This window comes from Staurois parvus, unplaced genomic scaffold, assembly GCF_062004578.1.
Source record: "Staurois parvus isolate SC_StPar_1 unplaced genomic scaffold, SC_StPar_1.0 ptg002290l, whole genome shotgun sequence".
In the NCBI taxonomy this organism is placed as follows: Eukaryota; Metazoa; Chordata; class Amphibia; order Anura; family Ranidae; genus Staurois; species Staurois parvus.
In genome coordinates this window covers 110160-122731 of record NW_028320086.1, presented here as the reverse complement: position 1 = coordinate 122731, position 12572 = coordinate 110160, and the positions used below count along the sequence as shown (strand labels likewise).

The window sequence follows — 12572 nt, the reverse complement described above, 5'->3', positions numbered from 1 at the left end:
ACTGTCAGAGAACTGTCAGAAATAGCGGAGCTCTCTGCAGGGACACTTTTTGCCGGCTGTAGAAGGGATGAAAATCGGCCGATCGGGGAAAATTCGATTCGTGCATCCGAAGTTTGCTAATTTTCGGATTCGGCGCGAATCAAATTTTTCCTAATATTCGAAACGAATTCCACTTCGCCAAGTTCGATTCGCTCATCTCTAGTCATAATGCTAACAAGTATAACCATTAGATGGGTAACTGGAGTTCAAAACAACATGTTGGAAGTGTACATTAACCACTTCCAGTCCGGACACTTTCCTCCCCTTCTAGTCCGGACACTTTCACCCCCTTCCAGTCCGGACACTTTCCTCCCCTTCTAGTCCGGACACTTTCACCCCATTCTAGTCCGGACACTTTCCCCCCCTTCCAGTCCGGACACTTCCCCCCCTTCCAGTCCGGACACTTTCCTCCCCTTCCAGTCCGGACACTTTCCCCCCCTTCCAGTCCGGACACTTTCCTCCCCTTCCAGTCCGGACACTTTCCCCCCCTTCTAGTCCGGACACTTTCACCCCCCTTCCAGTCCGGACACTTTCACCCCCTTCCAGTCCGGACACTTTCACCCCCCTTCCAGTCCGGACACTTTCCTCCCCTTCCAGTCCGGACACTTTCCTCCCCTTCCTGTCCGGACACTTTCCCCCCCTTCCAGTCCGGACACTGTCCCCCCCCTTCCAGTCCAGACACTTTCCTCCCCTTCCTGTCCGGACGCTTTCCCCCCCTTCTAGTCCGGACACTTTCACCCCCCTTCCAGTCCGGACACTTTCCCCCCCTTCCAGTCCGGACACTTTCCCCCCCTTCCAGTCCGGACACTTTCACCCCCTTCCTGTCTGGACACTTTCACCCCCTTCCTGTCCGGACACTTTCCCCCCCTTCCAGTCCGGACACTTTCCCCCCTTCCTGTCCGGACACTTTCCCCCCCTTCCAGTCCGGACACTTTCACCCCCTTCCTGTCCGGACGCTTTCACCGCCTTCCAGTCCGGACGCTTTCACCCCCTTCCTGTCCGGACACTTTCCCCCCCTTCCAGTCCGGACACTTTCCCCCCTTCCTGTCCGGACACTTTCCCCCCCTTCCAGTCTGGACACTTTCACCCCCTTCCAGTCCGGACACTTTCACCCCCCTTCCAGTCCGGACACTTTCCCCCCCTTCCAGTCCGGACACTTTCCCCCCCCCCTTCCAGTCCGGACACTTTCCCCCCCTTCCAGACCGGATACTTTCACCCCCCTTCAGTCCGGACACTTTCACCCCACTTCCAGTCCGGACACTTTCCCCCCCCCTTCCAGTCCGGACACTTTCCCCCCCCTTCCAGACCGGATACTTTCACCCCCCTTCAGTCCGGACACTTTCACCTCCTTCCTGTCCGGACACTTTCACCCCTTTCCGGTCCGGACACTGTCCCCCCCCTTCCGGTCCGGACACTTTCCCCCCCTTCCGGTCCGGACACTTTCCCCCCCTTCTGGTCCGGACACTTTCCCCCCCTTCCGGTCCGGACACTTTCCCCCCCTTCCGGTCCGAACACTTTCCCCCCTTCCGGTCCGGACACTTTCCCCCCCTTCTGGTCCGGACACTTTCCCCCCCTTCCGGTCCGGACACTTTCCCCCCCTTCCGGTCCGAACACTTTCCCCCCTTCCAGTCCAGACACTTTCCCCCCCTTCCAGTCCGGACACTTTCCCCCCCTTCCTGTCCAGGCCAATTTTCAGCTTTCAGCGCTATCACACTTTGAATGACAATTGCGCGGTCATGCAACACTGTACCCACATGAATTTTTTACCATTTTTTTGAGACAGATAAAGCTTTATTTTGGTGGTATTTATTCACCGCTGGGATTTTTATTTTTTTTTGCTATGTAAATGAAAAAGTCCAAAAATTTTGAAAAAAAAGTGTTTTCTTATAAAATTTTGCAAATAAATATTCTTTCATCATAAATCTTGGCCGAAATGTATTCCGTTATCTTTTTAGTAAAAAAAAAAAAAAAATAAGCCAAATTAGTTTATAACCAAAAATTATAATTTTTAAACATTTTTTTACATTTTTATTATATTTTTTTATATTATTATTTATGTTTTTTTTTTTTTACATACTGTCACCCTAGCAGTACAGTGTCACCATGGTGACACTACTACTTGTGGGGGGTGATGAAGATTTTTTTTTTTTTTTACACCCATATAGGATATAAAAGCAATCATTTCTACTTCTCTCTGTCTGCATTCTTGCAGCCATTGAGAAATACTGAGTGAGCTGTGATTGGTCACAGCTTGTCACATGGTACAAGGCTGTTGTGAATAGCCTTGTACCATGTGACCTCTGTGATCATTCACAGATTTCACACGTAGTAAGCAATGATGTCACAAGTGACATCTTGCTTACTACTTTGCATGTGATCACTGATTGGCCAATCAGTGATCACATGATCGGGATCCCGTCCGACGATCGGTGTCCGGAGGACAGAGCGGGCACCAGATCGCGGTGGTACGTGCTCCCAAGGAGCGCGCACAGGTAGAAATGGCGGGTGCCGTTTATGAACGGCAACCCGCGCCTGGAGTGCCACCGTCCTGCCGTTTATAAACAGCAGGCGGACGGCAAGTGGTTAAACCAGTTAAAACCAGAGCTATGGCTGATATTCACCAGATCTGCATTCCATCAAAATAGGTAACTACACGTGACGGCACGAGCCAATCACGCGTTGACTCTAACTACTACGCAGAATCATACATGATGTTATAGAACCAGGAGATACTGCGCATGGCAGGAGATAAGGACATTCCAAATTATGTATATAAAAGAAGGGGGGTTCTAGGGGAATTTGGGACTCATTGAAGATGCGGCAGACATGCCTTGCGGTGATTTCCCGGATTCCCCCTTGCTGATTGTTGGAGTCCCCCAGTCGTTGGGCAACGGGTGATGCGACAATATCCGGTGATGTATTGATGCTTTATTCTTGCTATAATACAATCTAAATATGATTTGCAATTCTGACAATTCTTATGTTATTATACAGGGTGCAGCAACACAACTTCCTTTTTTGAAATGCGTGCCATTCAGGCTGGATGTCAGGAATCTAGGAGTGACCAGAAAGGTGTGGACTGACACAGGGAAACGCAGGTTTCAGGTATAGTATAATAACACAGTTTATTATTAGCCACCCAGATATATATATATATATAAACGCACAGTGAGCAAACCAACCTTCCACTAATCTTAGGAGGTGCAGGAACACAGGCGTAGTCAGGGCTGGAGAGGTGGAACGGTCAGGCCGGCCGTAGGGTTCTGTAATGACCGTTTGGTGGTACCTCTAGTGGTCCCCAGGACAGGATTCCCCAGGGCGCGGAGTCTAAGTCCCAGTCTGCTTATTCACCAGGGCCCCTGATGGTGGGGATGGACTTGGAGCAGACAAGAACCAGGTCGCGGCCCCCGAGTACACCTGCTAGTGGTAGAGGGATCCGCCAGAGGTATGTGCAGGTACGGCTGGATCCGTGCAGGATGGATAGATGGCAGAGTAGTTAGCGTGGTCAGACGGGCCAAGTCAGCAACGTGCGGGCAGCAAGGTACCAAAGGAGCAGGCAGAGAATGGTCAAGGTCACAAGCCGGGTTCAGTAACTCACGGGCAGCGCGGTACAGGGGATCAGGCAGAAGGATGGTCAGGCAAGCCAGGGGTTCAACAGGAGACGGTCAGCAGAGGTCAGGATCAAGCCGGGTCAGCAACGAAGCAGGAACACAAGATACCAGGTACAGAGGATCATGGGAAAACATACACCAAGGCCCAGATCACAGGCCTGGCCATGCCTTAAATACACCTTTCTGCAATCAGTCCCAGGTTTGGCTGATTGCAGAAGTGAGCTTCTGGCTGCTGAGAGCACCCGCTGGTCAGCTCTGGTACTGCAGCCCACACGGCAGGCGAGTCCCACCACCAGTGCTGAGTCCATTCCTGACACTGTAGCGGCCATAGCGGGGCGGGAGTGGTCTCAGGCGACGGGCGTAGTTCTAAAGTTTTTGTTCTCTTCCAGGTCAGTCATCATCATGCGTTGGAACAGTGAGCAGCGTGCGTTTGCCGTAGAGGCCTACTTTTCGAACGGATTTTCTGTAATCGCAACCATAACGCGCCTTCCGACATCGCTTCAATGTAGCCCCGTTGGGCCGTGTCCCGGACCGGAAACCAATTGTTACGTGGGTCACTACGTTCAGACAAACCGCGAGTACGACAAGACGAAGAGCTGGAGTCCCTCGACCCATCAGATCACCTGAGAACCTCGAAGCAGTGAGAGCTTCAATCTTGCGATCCCCGCAGCGTTCTGCGCGCAAACATGCGTCTGCCCTTGGACTTTCGGATCGTTCAGTGAGGCCAGTTCTTCACGATGACTTTCATTACCATCCGTACAAGTTGGCGATTGTGCAGGAACTCTCCGAACGCGACTTCAATTCTCGGAGGAACGCATGTGAGGCAGTACTCAAAAAAATGTCCCTGAGGACGTTTTTGTTTTTTACAGTGATGAAGCCCATTTTCACTTGACAGAAATGCCCGTAGCGAATAGGGAAGAATGGAAATAGCGCAGGGCATACATGACTAGGCCCAGAGTAGTGTAGGGAACGGAAGGGGTTAAATTTAGCTCCAGGGGGTGGGGAATTGATTGGGGAATTATATTATTGGCAGATGTGGAGTGTAGGAGGGGTCTGTGGTACCTTAGGGTGGGGGGTTCTGCGGAAGGGGCGTCAGTGGAGCTGGACGTGGCGAGCACCAGAGTTTCCCTCCCTGTTTGGTTGGGTATAGGGTCTCATCCGGGGGCAGGTGAGTAAGACAGAGAAAAAAGAAAAAAAAAAAAGAAAAAATGGACACCAGTTGGAAAGGGGGTTTTTTCCGTTGGTTCATGGGCGGTTGTTGGTCTTTGGAGGCGGTTCTCATCTTGGAAGGTAAAACAATGGTGTGGGACCCCATCCGTGGTATGGGGGGCCCGGTGGATATTCCCAGTTAACCAAGGTTTAACTGAAAGGTGGTGGTGCTGCACTGCGGACGGTATGGTTGTCTCCGAGCTGGTTGGTTGCGGCTGGAGGCCTAGTGTATAGGGTTGTCCGCAGGTGCATTTTGGATCGTTTGTGGGTGCCTTTGAAGACCAACAACAATTCTTTGGTTTTCCGTTAAGGAACGGTTGATGTATGTTAAAATGTGAAGTTGTTAATAAAAGGCCATGTTGGCCATTTACTCCAAATGGTGTCATGTTTTTTGTAAAGTTTAGTTGGTTAAGGGGGGTGTGGAGTGGTATGGATAGGTAATGGTGGAAGTAGGAGTGGACAAGCCTATCTATGGTGCATTAGTCATGGATGCGTCAACAAACAGAACATGCGCTATTGGGCCGACACCAATCCTCGAGAATTGCATCAAAGGCCTTTGCATTCATCTAAAGTCACAGTGTGGTGTGCAATTGCCTCAGCTGGGATTATTGGTCCCTGGTTCTTTGAAGAAAATGAGGTCACAGAGACAGTGAATTCAGACCGGTATGTGAACATGTTGGAGGAATTTGTTTTTCCACGACTTGATGAATTGGACTTAGGGGACATTTGGTTCCAACAGGACGGAGCAACGGCTCACACTTCAAAGAGCATCAATGGCTGTTTTAAGGGAACACTTCCCGGAGCGCCTCATCTCAATAAGGGGCGATTTGGAGTGGCCAGCCCGCTCCCCCGATTTGGCCCCTTGCGACTTTTTTTTGTGGGGTTTTTTGAAATCCCGCGTTTATGTAAACCGTCCAAGGACCCTACAAGACCTGAAGGCCAACATCCGCGCAGAAATTGCCAACATACCCGCCGCTATGCTGGTAAGGGTCATGAAAAACGCCAGAAATTGGCTTATTCAGTATATGGACAATGGGGGGCGTCACCTACCTGATATGATTTTCAAAACTGTGTAAAACAGAATTTTAGTTATGTACCTACATTATTAAAGACAATAAAAACAATTCTGATTCATAAAATGGGTTTTATTGCGTTTTGAAAAAAGGAAGTTATGTTGCCGCACCCTGTACTAACAGAACGTATTCAATAAATCAAGTTTTGCTTTAATACTTCTGAAGCCTAATCCGTGTATTAGTGAGCGATTGTAGTAGTGTTTTGAGGCAAATTATAAATTGGTGCAGTCGGCAGGATGCCAAGTAGAAATATCTCCTAATAGGAAGTTTATTTTGAAAAATTGATTTTTGCACGTCGACCCCTAGGTACCAGGGGGCCTCTGTGCAAAATATTGACATTTGGCATTTTGCCAACAAATTTTGGAGATTTAGCTACCTGGCATTTTAGAAAAGAACCAGATATGTTTAAGCGAAAAACGAAGGGTAAGATCGATAAGGTGGAGATTCCCGGCTGGACCGAGACTCCATATGATATTTTAGCACAGGAATTGTCAGGTGCAGGATTGGCAGAATCATGGGATAGTCAGTTTAACCCCTTCAATACCAGGCAATTTTCCCCCTTCCTGCCCAGGCCATTTTTCAGGTTTCAGCGCTCTCACACTTTGAATGACAATTGCGCGGTCATACAACATTGTCCCCAGACTAAAATTTTATCATTTTCTTCACACAACTAGAGCTTTCTTTTGGTGGTATTTAATCACCGCTGGGGTTTTTATTTTTTCCTAAATTAACAAAAAAAGACCAAAAATTTTGAAAAAAAACCCACGTTTTTCTTTGTTTCTGTTATAAAAGTTTACAAATAAATAATTGTTCTTCATAAATTTAGGCCGAGATGTATTCTGCTACATGTCTTTGGTGGAAATAACCCAAATTAGGATGTATTATTTAGTTTGTAGGAAAGTTATAGAGTTCACAAAATATGGTATAGATCTGAAAATTGATCAATCCTGAAGTACTGACGGCCAATCTAATTTCTTGAGGTCCAAGAATGTCAGAATAGTACAGATATCCCCCAAATGTCAGAACAGTACAGATATCCCCCAAATGTCAGAACAGTACAGATATCCCCCAAATGTCAGGACAGGACAGATATCCCCCAAATGTCAGAACAGTACAGATATCCCCCAAATGTCAGGACGGTACAGATATCCCCCAAATGTCAGAACAGTACAGATATCCCCCAAATGTCAGAATAGTACAGATATCCCCCAAATGTCAGGACAGTACAGATATCCCCCAAATGTCAGGACAGTACAGATATCCCCCAAATGTCAGAACAGTACAGATATCCCCCAAATGTCAGGACAGTACAGATATCCCCCAAATGTCAGGACAGTACAGATATCCCCCAAATGTCAGGACGGTACAGATATCCCCCAAATGTCAGAACAGTACAGATATCCCCCAAATGTCAGAATAGTACAGATATCCCCAAATGACCCCTTTTTGCAGAGTAGACAGTCCGACGTACTTCATAAGAGGAATGGCGAGTTTTTTGAAGTTGTATTTTTTTGTCATAATTTTTCGGAAAGTGAAAAAATGAAAAAAATTATTTTCACTTTTTTTTTTTTACATACTGTCACCAGTGCAGTACAGCGTCATCATATAACTGGCATGGCGGTGATCAGGGACACTGACTGGTGACAGTATGAAAAAAAAATATATATATATATATTTTTTTTATTTTTTTTTATTTCTTTATTATTTTTAATTTTTTATTACATTTTTTTTATTTTTTTAAGATTTTTTTTTCATATTTTACTATGACCAAAGTAGTACAATGTTACCATAGTAACATTGTACTACTTTGGGGAAGTGATCAGTATTTTTTTTTTTTTGTTTTTTACACAATTTTCTTACAGCAAAGAATTACTTTGCTATAAGCAAGCATTTACCTGAATGAAATCGATTCATTCAGCTTTTTTTTTTTTTTTTTTTTTTTTTTTTTTGTGCTTAGCTGTGATTTGGCCACAGCTAATCGCATGACATGTGCATGTGACCTGCTGTGACCATTCACAGCTAGGCACTAGTATACAATGGATGGCATGAATGAAGCCATCCATTGTATACAACTGTCATGTGACCTGCTGTGATTGGTCACAGCAGGTCACATGGTACCGGCAATGGGGGCCGGTACTCAGATCTGTCACCGGCCGTGTCCAAGGTACACGGCCGGTGACAGATCGTGCCGCTGCGCGGCTCTGCAACCGCACGAACTGCGCATGTGCGGGAGCACGCCAAATGGCGTGCACCCGGAAAGGTAATGCATTTTTGCGGCCGCCAAACGGCTATAGGCCGGGCGGTAAATGGTTAAAGGTATCGAACCCCTTGATGTTGTAAATGTACTCGAGGGGGTCCCTGCCAAGGCAGCTGATGCAGTAGCTTTAGGCAGACGCAGTTGGATTTTGCTAACTGCATACAGGAAGATTCCTAAGAATTTACATCAGGTAATGAAGGATTACCATCGACTAGAGCTGAAGACCATAGAACAAGAAGGTAAAATTGTTCTTCTGCAATGTGGGCAAAAATTGTTGAAAGATAAATTAGAACACTATCAAAATATAGCCGAAACAGCAGCGGTAAAAGTAGCCCAAACTAAATATAGAAAAAGGTGCGGGCGGGTGAATAGAGGAAAAGTGCAGCGGGCAATAGCAACTGCTACCATAAATTGGGATCCGAGTAAATGGGATGCTGATGTATGGGATTCCTCGTCAGATGATGATTGGGATGACTGTCTGGGAGGACCCGGTTGCCCGGACCCTGAACCAGTTACTAGGAGAAAGAAAATAGAAACAGGAGGTGTAAGGAGGAAGCTATGAAGGTAGCATTGGTTATTATTATTATTATACAGGATTTATATATTATTATTATTATTATTATTATTATACAGGATTTACATAGCGCCAACAGTTTGCCCAGCACTTTACAATATAACATGGATGAAACAGATAGATATCTGCAGGGGCGGACTGACCATTTGGAAACTCGGGCACTGCCTGAGGGCCTGGGGTCAGTAGGGGCCCCATGAGATGCCCCTGGTACCTTTTTCATAGGCTTTTTTCAGTTTGGGAAAGGACACAGGGGCCCCATGATCCCCTATTGAGTTGTCAGTCCGCCCCTGGATATCTGGATACTTCCATGACCTTAGCTGCCCGAAATAGGATAATTAGGAATGCCCCGCCAATGTATAAATCTGTAATCATGACATTGTTAATATCATTAAATAACAGTAGATGGGAAGAGATCAGGGGCGGACTGACAACTCATGGGGCCCCCCCGGGCAATAGGGGATCATGGGGCCCCTGTGTCCTTGCCCAAACTCAAAAAAGCCTATGAAAAAGGTACCAGGGGCATCTCATGGGGCCCCCTACTGACCCCGGGACCTCGGGCAGTGCCCGAGTTTCCAAATGGTCAGTCCGCCCCTGGAAGAGATAGTGGATAAGATGACTGAATTGCAGGATATGGGGGAATGGGTTAAATCTTTCCCCTCCGGAGATGAGAGAGAGAGAGCAATTACTCACCTTCCCCTCAGAAGAGGAATGTGGATAATCGTTTGTCAAGGAAAGATATGTTCCAGGCCAGGGGAGGACTGACAACTCATGGGGCCCCTGGGCAATAGGGGATCGTGGGGCCCCTGTGTCCTTGCCCAAACTCAAAAAAGCCTATGAAATGGTACCAGGGGCATCTCATGGGGCCCCCTACTGACCCCGGGCCCTCGGGCAGTGCCCGAGTTTCCAAATGGTCAGTCTGCCCTTGTTCAAGGCTTTACTTAAAGCCGGAGTTCCTACAGAACACATTGATGAGAAAGATACACAAGTATTGTGGAAATTATATAACAAAAAGTGCTGTCAGGAAGGAAGGTTGATAAGAAGAGTGCAGAAGTAAGAATAAAAGAACATAAGGCTGTAGACAAGAAACAAGAAAGGGAACAGGAGAAGGGGAGAACGGGTGTAGGAGATTTCCCTGATTGGGATCAGTTTCAGAAAATCTATCCCTGGGAAGAAATAGCAACTATGGTAGCTTCAAAAATTCAGACAGCCTCAGTTCCTCCCAAAGATCTGTTAGGATCAGAAGAGGAGGATAATTTGGCTTGAGTAGCCAGCCAAGCCCCCATATGGATTAAAAACGATGATAGGCCGTATGTACAGGTGAGTATCCATTGGAAAGGGGGTAATATACAAACAGTGCCAGCATTAGTAGACACGGGGGGCGGAGTCTACTCTAATTTATGGAAATTCAAAAAAATTCAAAGGACCCCATGTAAAAATATCAGGGCTGGGGAGGAAGGTGACTGAAGGTGTACAAACTGAAGTGACCTTAAAAATTGGGAATTTACCTCTACGAAAATACCCTGTACTGATAGTTCCTATAAAAGCAGGGGTGGACTGACAACTCATGGGGCCCCCGGGCAATAGTGGATCATGGGGCCCCTGTGTCCTTGCCCACACCCAAAAAAGCCTATGAAAAAGCCAATGAAAGGTACCAGGGGCATCTGATGGGGTCCTCTACCGACCCCGGGCCCTCGGGCAGTGCCCGAGTGCTCGAATGGTCAGTCCGCCCCTGTATAAAAGAATATATTATTGGTATGGAGTCCATGATCTTGCCAGCCCAGGACCGGGTGGCTCAATTGCTTTTGATTCCTTTGTATATTTAAACATTTTAGTATTAAAGAAGGCGGAGCTCCCACAAAGTTAACGGTTAGAGGAGACCAAGGCTTTGGCTCTACTAACACGGTTAATGTGGGGGCTAAAATTTGGGTACAGGGGGCATCTGGTGCCCCGGAACCTGCAGAAGTAATAGCTGTAGGTAAGGACCGCACTAATCATGAAACCAGGCAGAGAAAAGTGGGAATATTGCAGGCCATAGATGGGTTGAAAATCGGCCGATTTCTCGTCCGAAAATTAAATCGGCTGATTTTCGGATCGTTAGTGGGCTAATTGTTTGGCCGGTTTTCGGTATTTTGGCAGATTTTTTTTATCAGTAAAGTTGGAGAAAGATCAGCTGATTTTGCCGATCGGCCGATTTTCGCGGCAATGATGGGCAAATCAGCCGATCTTTTTACCGATAAAAAATCTGCGCATGAGCAGTGACCTGCAAGAGGAAGACAAAAAGAAGAAGAAAAGAAGAAGAGGATGAAGAAGAAGAGGAAGAGGAAGAAGAAGAGGATGAAGAAGAAGAGAAAGAAGAGGATGAAGAAGAAGAAGAAGAGGATGAAGAAGAAGAGGAAGAAGAAGAGGAAGAAGAGGAAGAGGAAGAAGAAGAAGATGAAGAGGAAGAAGAGGATGAAGAAGAGGATGAAGAAGAGGATGAAGAAGAGGATAAAGAAGAAGAAGAGGATGAAGAAGAAGAAGAAGAAGAGGAAGAAGAAGAAGAGGATGAAGAAGATGAAGAAGAGGATGAAGAAGAAGAAGAAGAAGAAGGGGATGAAGAAGAAGGGGAAGAAGAAGAATAGGATGAAGAAGATGAAGAAGAGGAAGAAGAAGAGGAAGAAGAAGAGGATGAAGAAGATGAAGAAGAAGGGGATGAAGAAGAAGAGGAAGAAGAAGAGGATGAAGAAGATGAAGAAGAAGAGGATGAAGAAGATGAAGAAGAGGAAGAAGAAGAGGAAGGAGAAGAAGAGGAAGAAGAAGAAGAAGAATTCCAGTGCGGCAAAAAGTGCCCCTGCAGAGAGCTCCGCTATTTCTTTGACAGTGCTTTGACATTTATAGCGGTTGCAACAATGTATCTATTTGTTTTCGAATAAAAACATCTGTATCTGAATACAGATAGATACATTGTTGCAGACGCTATAAATGTCAAAGCACTGTCAAAGAAATAGCGGAGCTCACTGCAGGGGCACTTTTTTCCGGCTGTAGACGGGATGAAAATCGGCCAATTTTTTTTTTTACCGTTCCTGGTAACGTCGGCTGCTTGAACGACCGATTTTAAAAGAACAATCGGCCGTTTTTCTCCCCATCTATGGCCTGCATAAGTCCCACAAGAAAAATGTTACTTGCGGGAAAGATTCATACTCTATTGTCTTTCACAGAGCAACGATGTACTTACCCTTAGTCTTGGAATCCTTGGTATCGTGTGGTTGGTGGAATTAGAGGTCGGAGCGTGGACGCCGGGAGTTAAAGTAACAGATACCGGCCATGCCAGAATGAGCTGGGGGTTGGAGAAGCATGCGTACGAATAGATCTGCAAGATGATTTTATATGCCCAGCTAATCAGCCCTGCCTCATTATAAATATAACTTTCAATAGTACTGTATGGACAGGAGCGCCAATAGAGGGTTACAAGCCAACATATGCGGTTCAAGGAAATGAAGGTGTGATAAATGTCATCTTTGAAGTTAGTATTTGCTGTTGCCAACAGGAAGCAAGCTTCAGTTATTTGTCAGCTGCAAACAGGAGGACAAAAAACTAAGACTAAACCAAGTGCTGTCTTTCAGTTTGCTGTTAATGAGACAATCATTATGACTTGTACCAACGCCAGTGAAATCCAAGGAAGACCATGGCGGGGTCAGTACTTAATCTTTGTAAATTCGAGCACCACTCATATCGACCCCAGACATACAGTTGCAAGAAAAAGTATGTGAACCCCTTGGGATTGTGTGGAGTTTTGCATGAATTGGGCATAAAATGTGCTCTGAACGTCA

General features: G+C 46.5%; 1 protein-coding gene across 1 annotated transcript in view; it reads right to left on the bottom strand.

Annotated features, from left to right (window-relative positions):
* LOC149431335 (cytochrome P450 2C3-like) overlaps positions 1-12572 on the bottom strand; it is a 92040-nt gene that overhangs the window by 26483 nt on the left and 52985 nt on the right. The window lies entirely within an intron of this gene.